Source organism: Triticum urartu, chromosome 3 (genome assembly GCF_003073215.2).
Source record: "Triticum urartu cultivar G1812 chromosome 3, Tu2.1, whole genome shotgun sequence".
Lineage (NCBI taxonomy): Eukaryota > Viridiplantae > Streptophyta > Magnoliopsida > Poales > Poaceae > Triticum > Triticum urartu.
Genome location: NC_053024.1, coordinates 601,577,170 through 601,588,318, shown reverse-complemented (window position 1 = coordinate 601,588,318; position 11,149 = coordinate 601,577,170).

The window sequence follows — 11,149 nt, the reverse complement described above, 5'->3', positions numbered from 1 at the left end:
TGTAACTCTAAAAAGAAGTTATCACACACATGTTTTCATACCAAATCAGACGATCGATATGATTCTAATTGTAGGGTTTTTGACTGGTCTGATAGTATGCAAGGGATCACTAGTCTAATCCCTAGCGGTTCCCTTTTATTTTTGTTGCCACTTCATCCCGACAGTCAGGCCCAGCTGTCATAATCGGGCCAGAACGTTGACTGCTCGTTCAATGCTATGTGCAAAGTTTAGGGTTGTGTTTGGTGGTTTTTGTCAAAAAAAGAGAGGAAAATTTATGATTTTCTGCTAATAACGTTGAAGATTGTGGTGGTTTTATGCTTTTTACTCGGTGAGAGTAAGTTACCTCGAAAGCATCTTCACTCGTCTTATCATCCCCGATATAGATGGGGATGATCTCAAAACTGCCCAGCTGGAGTTTTTGAAGTAGTTTCTGGAATATATAGCGCACTGCATCACCCTTGTCCCACTTGATGTCCAGATAAAACTTCATGCGACATACATACTTAAATACAGATAAAAATTCCACGTGATGAACACATTAAAGATTAGATTGTTGATCAATTGAAACTACTTACACTGTGACCATCGGTTTCTCCAAACCGTGGGAAATTTGTACTTATATTCCTAACGCAGTCCACAACCAATCCCTAGTATGGTAGAGAAGAGTGGAAAAGCGTGAGGCCAAGTTCTGAACAGAAAGCTTGTTTCTCGATTCATTTATAAGAACAAAAGAATTACAATTGAGGTCAACTATATCTTCTCCTTGACAATGTACCGAAACCCATAACACGTTTGTAGCCAGGGGCCGATGCCCCCCGCCCCCTCCTAACTGGTTTGTAAGTCTTGGTTTCATAGCCCTATAATTAGCATAATTTATCAAAATTCAGAAGAAAAAATTAAGAATCATCCACATTTAGGATTTACATAGATTAAAAAGTCAAAGCCGATTACCATCTTGATCTCCATCCCTTGACTGCTAGAATAGTGTAGCTCATCGAGAAGTACAAATCCCTTCACCTGAACATAAACGGTAAAACTCATCAGGTTTATTCATGTAAATAAGACTTGTTGGCCCATTATTAATGATGAAAAAATAGACGCACTTAGATGGTTTGACACACAAAAACTCACCATGTGCGACTTGAGAGCATCAAAGCACCCTTCTCCAGTCTCGACGTTATGGTTGCTCACTGCTCCTATTTGAATTTGTATATGAATAATATGAACTAGATGTTTTTAACTTAATAGGAAACAAAATCAGTATACTACTTATGAGATGATTTATCATTCTTTCTCCTCCAGAAAAATGCAAAGGCAAGTGCTAGGGTGATGACCAGTAGACTCACTACTCAGTGGCGGAGCCAGGAAACCTGAATGGACAGGGCCAAGAGCTGCTAAACTAGCTTGGGGAGGGCCAGACCAACGGAATACAAAGCTAATACACTGTTTTAGCTGAAATACCCAGTGTCCTAGTGGAAATATTTGCATGTTGGCCTGGGCCCAGGGCCTGGCTAGCACCCCCTGCCTCTGCCACTGTCGCTACTACTGCCACTACAACAAAAATAATCTTCACTTTCTTCTTGTTTCATGCATACAGTAGGCATACACTCTATAAGTTAGTTGAAACTATTGTCTATCAATGAAATTCAAATTTTGCCGTACATTGCTGAGTCACCTTTGGCTGGCACTACAAGGGAAAATGGGGGGTTATTAGCATGGGATGACTAGTGAAGAAATGATACAGCTCAAAGCCGTAACTCAATCAAGTCGTAGCCTTCCTGGCAACCATCAGTCCAACCAGACGGTAGGTAGCCACCAAATTATGGAGACACATGCCACACTAGGCATGTGCCAGTTCTTCTATACATTGCGTTAGGCCTTGTAGCTATTGCCATCTGCATCGATCTGCTCCAGGGCAGTAGCAAGTCCGCCTGAAGAGTTTTCTATCATGCTGGCAATGATGAGTGCATGGACATCCATCGCAAACTACGAAGTGTTCTTTGTCATGCCAGAATTGCCAAGCTGTGCTGCTACGATGTTCTGATCGTTCTTGACATCTGATCTCCAACTGAGTGTCTCGTTGGAGAAGCGATCCGTTATGTGTGTGTGTGTGTGGGGGGGTGGGGGGGGGGGGGGGGGGGGGGGGTAAAATGTTTCTTCGCTCTCATTTTGTGCACTATTGTACAATTTTGCAGCAATGATAAAATAAGTCAAATATGGATCTTTATGTGGCCAATCAGAAGATGGGTTTCCTTCTGTAATCTGTCTCCAAGGAGTTAAGCAATCTAACTTTGAGATGTTGTGGCTACATATGGTGTTTATTATTCTTGAACTAGAAATGTAGATGTTAACTATGGGCTTGGTGTGCAGGGCCTTTTTTGCTCTAGTACGCCAAATTTTCAGTAAAGGCAAGTCCAGTGTAGTATAAAAAAGATACTGAGGAAGTCTAAGAAATTCTGGTAGCCCGAGATGGTAGGAACTGCATGATTCAATTTAGCCCAAGATAGATTATGTGTCGAATTCAAATATAAAGACAATTGCTTCAGTACTGTTGTAACGAGAGTCTAGGTTGTCTCCTAATCAATAAGTAAAACTCCCATAAAGTATGTGTAGCGTTCCTCAAATTTTAAATATCAAAATTCTACAAAAAAATCCTACACATGATTATGCTAGTGTTTTGCAAACATTTCAAACTCGCCAACACACCAACTATAAAATTGGCCCGATGTGGGTCGACCATGACCTCGGGCGCTCGTTTAGCCAACTTGTTTGTAGCAAATGGGCATTTTTTAGGTTCGTTGACTTTAAACTGTAAAGGGAATACGTGACAAGTTTTGTGAAAGTTTGCTTTTCATCATGTCATCTTCGTCTTCCACGGTAGCAAAGGTTCTGTCAATCAGAACAGGTTTTGGATCCTAGAAACCACATAAACCACGAGCTTAAGTGCATGAGCCGGCTAAGTACTAGTTAAGTAACATAATAAATGGATGTAAACCATAAGGAAAAGGCTAATTAAACAAAGCTGGTCCACGGTTCCTAAAACTGAAAACGTAGTTGGTCCACGACTGCTGATCAAAAGATGTCTTGGACTATCTGTTACATGTACTGGTTGGGGAAGCTTAAGATGATGTTCGAAACATGTATGCGTGAGTTCTGCTTGTGTATATCAGACATGTTCTGCTTACTTCTTGTCTGCCTGACTTGTACCCCTGTGGTTATGAATTCCTCCTCGGCTTCCTTTTGGATCCAATGTTTCTCTGGGCACTCTCATTATTACTGTATACGGGATAGCTGTCACTCTGTGCTAATGAGGACTCAGATGCAGGATTCACGCAACGGTTGGTTGTGGCTCTTTCACCTAGTTCTGAACCAACTTCATGTGTACGCATCAGCAAACGCCATTCTTCCTGGTTTATGTATAACGCTTATCCATGGGCCTTGCATTTAGTTTTGAACGAACTTCATGTGTACACAGCAGCGTAAGTACTTCATTTGGTCGGCGGGATCATGAGAGAAGTTTATGTCATGAGCGTGTCTGAAGGCACTTGGAATGCACCCGAGCTCTAGCACATCAATTGTTTTAGCTGTATTATCAGATCTATCAAATGGATCTTTGACCTAAACCAAAAAGAATAGCAATACAGCACATACAGACGAGGTGTTAAATTGATGCTAAAATTTTCACCAAATGCACTAAGAAAATAGTTCCAAACCAGCAGTGATATTTTGATCTCATTAGGGGTTTGTTTTGGCTGACTAGTGTAAGTGGATACATCGCTAGGGATCGTCCAGCAAAACTGCAAATAGAGTATAAGCCTGCATGTTAAGATTTTTGTAATCTCGGGTTATGATAATGATAGTCGATTCCTTTTGGCATAATTGATGTTACGTTCTTTTTCAAGTGTAAATCATTCATACAAAATTTCATTACGATACTGCATGTACGTACATACTACAAATAGCACACTTCACCCGAATCTCAGGTGTAAAATGACAGTTTATATCTTGACAAACAAAAATGAATTGATTTTGATTTGGTGAAGGGATTAGCTCATTTACAGACCGAATAATCCAAGAAGTTCAACCTATATGGGTGAACTCAAACTGGACTTACAAGTTATAATCCCTATAAGGATCACAAACTAACTTGAGCCACCTATACAAGCCTACCCCTCTCCTAACCTGTATGGTACCTATTAAGAAAGCCATCCCCACTAACTTATTTATTTTAACATGCAAGCATGCCACTTTATTATACAATTATAAATGAGATAAAACCCATCTCACCATGCAATCATATGCATGGGAAATGACCTATCAAAACACTCAACCATGCATGAGAAAATATTATCTATTCAATTATTCCACTTATATTTAATTAATAAATATTATTACAACTATACATAATAAAATAAAATGTGAAATTGTGTTTTAAATTTTAGTTCTCATGTTATCAACCCAAATTGTCATCAATTAATTCCCGTAGCAACGCGTGGGGTATCTTCTAGTAGTCATATATAGCTTTGCTTGAGCTTCTCTCTGGCTAGAAATCTAAACTCATTTTAAAAATGAGACCAACCCGAGGGCTAACCCTCGTTGGCATTTTTTCCACTATGCTAACTTTAATCAGCGGCGGAGGTATGTGGAGACCTGAGGGGGCCGTGGCCCCCCCAGCCCAGATGGAAATTTTTTACTAGGTATTAGTATCTAACTAATGGGCTAATGGCCCATCAAATCATGCCCGCACGCAAACTTCAGGTTCGGTCGCTCGCTCGGAGCGTAAGTGCGTAACCTGCTCGCCTCGATTCCCCTTCTCCAACCATGCTCGCCTCCATCCCCCAGTGAACCGGCCACCATGCCGCCGCACTCGCTCGACGCGTTGGCGCCGACGCCGACTCGAAGCTCCCCCTGATCGGCGCGTGCCGCCGGCGAACTTTCCCAGGGCCGAGGTGGGAGGAACAAGGGCATCATCGTCGTCTGCTATTCAATTGGCCTCAGGGGTCCGGTGGTCGTCCACTTCGGCTGCCCGGCCGGACCGGCCACTCGTCGTCACCGGCCGCTCCTCCCCGGCTCCCCGTTTGCAAGTGTTCTGTGCGGTTGCGCCCACTACTTAAACTGTTGGAAACTTGGAATTTGGACCCCTCATCCGGCCGGCCGTGTGTAGCGTTGCATAGGAATCCTGTATGAGTTTATTAGGTGGTGTTTGGTTCTCTAGTCTTAGGATTTTTTTTAGTCCCAACTAAAAAGTCTCTAGTCCCTAATAAGTCTCTCTCTGTTTGTTTCCAGAGACTAAAAAGTCCCTAGTCCCTTCCTACAGGTTATTAAATGACCATGTTGCCCCTAGTATATAGAAAAGTAACAATCAAACAACACCGTGGGGTGGCGGGCCAATGGGTGCATGGAGGGGCATTGTTGGAAAAGTCTCAAAAAGACTCTCTTTGAGAGTCTTCTTCATTTAGTCTCAAATGCCTAGTTTAGTCCCTAAAAAGTCCTTCCCGTTTGGTAAAAAAGTCTTTAAAGAAACTTTTTCTAGTTCCTACACAAAAAAGTCCCTGAAAACAAACATCCCCTTAGTAATTTACCAATTAGTATGCCTATTCATCTGATCTAGTTGGGGATATTTTGTGTTTTGCATCACATATTGTATTTGTTCTCTTGAGTAGTTGTTATCGGTTGTTCTCAAAAGGAGATTAGACTGATCAAGTGGCCATGGTTAAGGGCAGCAGCGGCAACCATTCAGTCATAATTCAAAAGACAAAGGACAGAAGCAGTAGCAGAATATCCTCCATCAGCGCAATCTTTACCCCTGCTTCTTGAGTTGGAACAACAACTTGAAAATCAAGATGACGAGCCTCAAACAAATAATTTAGTTCCTCGTCCTGTCGTATTCCGAGGTATGGAATTCTTCGAGCGAGACCCTGCATTGCGACCACAAATTTGGCAATACCCACCAAATCAAAGAGATAGCATGAGAGATCATATTTGTTGCTAAGTCCTATGCAACCAAAACTGAAACACTATAAAGCTTCTGGTAAAAAGAGCCATCAACGTCGCTTCCAATATGGATAGAGCGGTATATCCATATAGACAAGTCGTATATTTTGGTGTAGTTAGTTCTCTTATGAAATATATATTGCTAATCATACATGTATTTTACAACCAATATGGATAATATAAGTATAAATTTGCCTAGAGGCTACAAGTTCTGTTTTGTTGCAATTGGTTAATTTTTTTATGTCTTTGGCCCCCCATAGATTCTTGTCAAGCTCCACCACTGAACTTTATTATGATATTAGTAAGCTTGCACGTGCAAGTGCACGTATAGACTGTCATCAATTAATTACAAAGATAATAAAATTAGGCATGCAATGGGTGTCTTGACTAATATAAATATAAACACATTACAAGCCACTTAATGATAAACACAAAGGAAAAGAATCGATATATCTTTTTACAGTATCATTAGGAAACACGACATTTAGCGAGCCTATGCAACTTTAGTGAGAACATAAATCACAAGGAATTAATAAATGGAGCAAACAATCAATCTCACAATAACAAGCATCGTGGATCAAGAAGCTTCTCATAGTGAAACTGTATCATGTCCAATAACTCATGGATAGCCTAGATCCTTAAGCTAGGAGAAAATAATATAAGTGGACGAAAAATGAAAAGATCTCAACATGTGGAAGCATGGCACATCCTAGAAAAATGGGGGACGTAAATCTACAAAAAAAACATTAACAAACAGATAAGATTGTAAGAAGAACATCATAAGTACTCCCTCCGTTTGAATGTTATTACATTCAATATGCGAGTATATCGGTTGTAATAACATCTTATATTATGGGACATAGGTATTAGTAAGTTTCATGATATTGTAGCAAGACAAGTTTCTACATCACCAACCCATCCACACTTCCAATCAAATCCAACAAGAGCATGAGCACAATCACTTTCTTAGAGTGAATGAATTGTGCTTCTACCATAATTTCTAGTGGTTCACAATCCATCCACACATTTATCTATTCCAAATAGATGTATTTCTAACTATTACATGGTTAAAAATGGGATTCCTCATGCACTCAAATTTATTTTACGTTACGAAATAAAATATGATCTCTGAAAAATCACCCTCTAACTATGGAATCAACCCAAAATTTATTCCATATCTAAGAAAATGCATCAAGTCCATAGAGCACTTCTGAATGAAAAATGTCTTATTTTCATTATGCAGTTTGAACCACAAGTGCATTATGAAAGTAATATTTTCAAGCTAAGAATCATGTCATCGCTAAATTAGGCTAATATTACCAACAAACTAATCCATGTAGCTTGCTTTACCTCTTAGAAACATGAGAGGGGAACCATCACTCTTTTTTGGCTGAGTTTCAGTATCTTTCTAAATCATGCATCAACGGTATGGAAAATCAAAAATCAGGTTTTTCTTAAGCATGCATTGACTAAATGAAACGAAGGGAAGGAAACAATCAAGCCTGCAAACATGGAAGCTCAAATGGATATGTCTGAAGCGGCATAAAAACAAGGAATGAAATCTGCCAATGCTCTGAGGTGGAATTAATCAGGTGAGGTTCTATGTTGGACATGGTTACTTCAGCAACACAGCAAAGACAGTATTATAATATATCAGTTTGCATTTTAACTTTTGAGTTACTGATTCAGAATGAAGTTATAAACTGCTGTCAGATATATTAGCAGTCAAAAAATGTCAGATATGGGCTCCGCTCAAAGAGATGAAACCTCAACAAAATACATAAATGAATCAGGACAATTAAATTAGATCGAACCTCATTGTGAGATAGGAAGTAGCTTCTGTAAAAAAAACTGAAATTTGAAAGGCAGTGTATGATATAAAAGGTTGCGCTGGATTTTTAAAAAGAAGAAACAGTGTGGAGCATGAAACATTAACCATCACCAGTACAATATGTCAGCAACAAACATGAATATGAACAGAGATGTCAAGTGCCCAATAAATGGTACTCCCTCCTTCCCAAAATATAAGGCGCGGTTTGACTTTTTCGGTCTTTGTTGCACAACTTTGACTATGATTTTTATGTATTATATGTCTATAAAATTAGTATACATACATATGAAATAATATTGTTTTGCAAGACAAATAGACGATGCCATTTATACATGTTCAATCCTTATACTTTGATATATATTAGTGGTCAAAGCCATGCATCAAAGACCATAAAAAGTCAATTGCGCCTTATATTTTGGGAAGGAGAGAGTATCTTACTAATTACTCCAAGGTGCCCATAAGGCACATCATCTCTTACCTTTTCTGGTTCCAATAGGGAATATAAGAATTTTATTGAGTAGCTTGTAGCAAAGTAGAAGTACGAACTAATAACAACAAAATTAGGGCGGACAATTGATGCAATATATAAACCTAAGACAACCCACATATATCACCTCATACTAAGATTGGTACAGCAACAATATCAAATTATTGTCAGGTAATATTTGTTTGAGAAGAGACTCAAAATATCCTATGGACCTGATGCTTGTACAAGTTAAGTTAAGAAAGGCTTATACAAGTGTGCAGACTCAACTTGTTTGGACTACCTAGATAACATATATCTAAATATCCAAACTTCCATCAACGACATGAAAGCAGTTCAAGCAAACAAAATACAAAAAACACTATTTTATGTCTATTTAAGTCATGATTCCTTAGTTATGCATCTCACTACACTTGCACTATATTCAGGGAGAGCCCACTTAATATAGCATGAATGGATGCATTTATTAGTTTGTAACATACGAACCACAGGCATGCATGATTTACCGCAAAAACATTTGCACATGTCTGCATAAATTGGGAACCAAACAAATTAGTGGGAACAAATCAAATAGACATGCTTTAGCAAGAGTTTCAGATATGTGATATAACTCTATTAGATTCAAATCCAATAAGAAGAAAACCATTTGACCAGGAAGTGATAAATGAGGAAATGAAACGAATCCAAAATTCTACCTCTGGATATATCATCAGTGTTTTGGCAGGTTGCAACCTGCAAGTATCAAAGACCACACTAAGACATATCCCCTTTCTTGCTTCTTTCTTGCATGGAAAATACCCTAGCATGCTGACATGTTAATAACTTAAAGTTATGCGGATTCGAACCATTGAATTAGTTGACTTGATTAAACAACCAGAATAAGGGATCCTATTTTCTGTTGCAAGAGTCTGATTTAAATTGCAACAAAATTGTTGAGACGATAGATCGTATATGAAGGAGAAGTTATCCGACGTACCCATTCAACAGTAACGGCGAACCCGGCTACATCAGAACCTCATATGCCTCTTATTCCTTGATGTGCTTCATCATCCCCTATATCAAAATCGTGAGAACGTTAAGGCATTTCCACAAGCACCTGTCAAGCACTGACAAAAATTATACAAACTGATAGTATTTTTCATAATGTTGCAGAAACACCCACAATAAAAAAATGTTGCAGAAATACCAAGCACATTCCTACAAAATAGAGACTGATCTGACAGAGGCATCAATCATCACTGTCGTTGTATTCGAGGAGATGGGGTCGTCAAGAAAGAGTAATCTGCTTACAACCACAACAGCCCACATGGAGGCGACCTGGAGCGGAGACAGAGATGAGCTGCAGTTCCTCCTTTCACTTCCTTGGCCGGGAAGCAGAGGCCGCGACGACTACTTTTATCCACTGAGCAGCATGCCCACCGTGGTTGATCGGCCTAGGCAATAATGCCTACTCCATCTTGGGGCAGCGCTGTCGCAGATCGGAAATTTCAGCTGTCGCACACACGGGGATGGGTGGGCGACGTCGTTGCCCGGTGAAGCGGTCGCGAGTGTTGGTGAAGCGGCTCCGATGCGACCTACGGCGGCTCCAGCTCCGGGCGGCTTCGGTGCGCGACCGGCGGCGGCTCAAGCTGCGGGTGGCTGCGCGACCTGCAGTGGCTCGACGAAGGGCGCGGGACGGAGCGGCTCCGGCGGCGAATGGCGCGGGGTGGGGCGGGGCGGCGAACGGCGCGGGAGGAGGAGGGGGCGACAAGTCGGGGGCGAGAGGTCGTGCGGGAGAAAGGTCGGGGCGAGAGGTCGTGTGGGAGAGGGGTCGTGCGGGCGGTTTTTTTTTTGAACGGCGGCGAGGGCTGGGTTAGCGATGGATGGATTGTTGGCTTGATGCGTGTTTGCAGTGTTAAACACCGAAGAATTAAGGGTCATTGGATTTTGCTCATGGATGGATGAGATGATTTGGTTCTCCGTCCTCTCTTTCTTTTATAGGGGTAGTAGATGGTAATGAAGATTCGGAGATAGACATGAAGGCCTAAAAATGGTAGCTAATGGCTACGAGAAAACGTGAATAAAATGTTATAGAAACATGAATATCACATTCAATGTCTAGAATTTCGCAGCAACGTGCATGAAGAGGAATTTCAAAAGGTTTATGCCAATCAATACAAGATGAGTAAACAAAAGTTGTAGTCTGAATTTGCACGGCTGCTTTTTGCACGGCTGCTTGAAGTGCAATGAGAGCATGTCGAAGCCAGAGGCGGCTGGTGTCTTGTCCCTCACAAAAGCATCACCAAGCTGATCAATGAAATCGATTGACTACCCGCAACAAAAAAAATGAAATCGATTGACCCAGGTTGTAGCATGCATGATTGCATGTGTTTCCGGCCGATCGGAAGCTAGCTAATCTTGGACGGAAACGATCTTCTAGTCTGCCTCCAACGCCGTATCTCTTATACTTAGCGTGTCTCAGCTGGGATCAAGCCAAGCGTGTATGTGTGCCGGCGCCGTCTAGCAACGCTTGATGTCCCGAGCTCCCTCACCGGCTTTTTTTTTTTTTTTGCCAGAATAACTTCTGAACTCATCAACTGTCAAGTTAGTACAAAGAACACTAAAAGTAAAAAAAATACATCTAGGTCTGTAGACCATCCAGAGACGACTATTAGCACTGGAGCGAGCCAACGACGCGCCGCCGTCTCCGCCCCTCTCTCATTGGAGCCGGCCAAATCTTGTTATAGTAGACAGTCGAGAAGTCATCATACTAATGCCCTGTAGGACCAGCACACCAGAACAACATCTGTCATCGATGAAGAATATCGTAAATCAGAAGGATCCAACATGTAGACACGCGA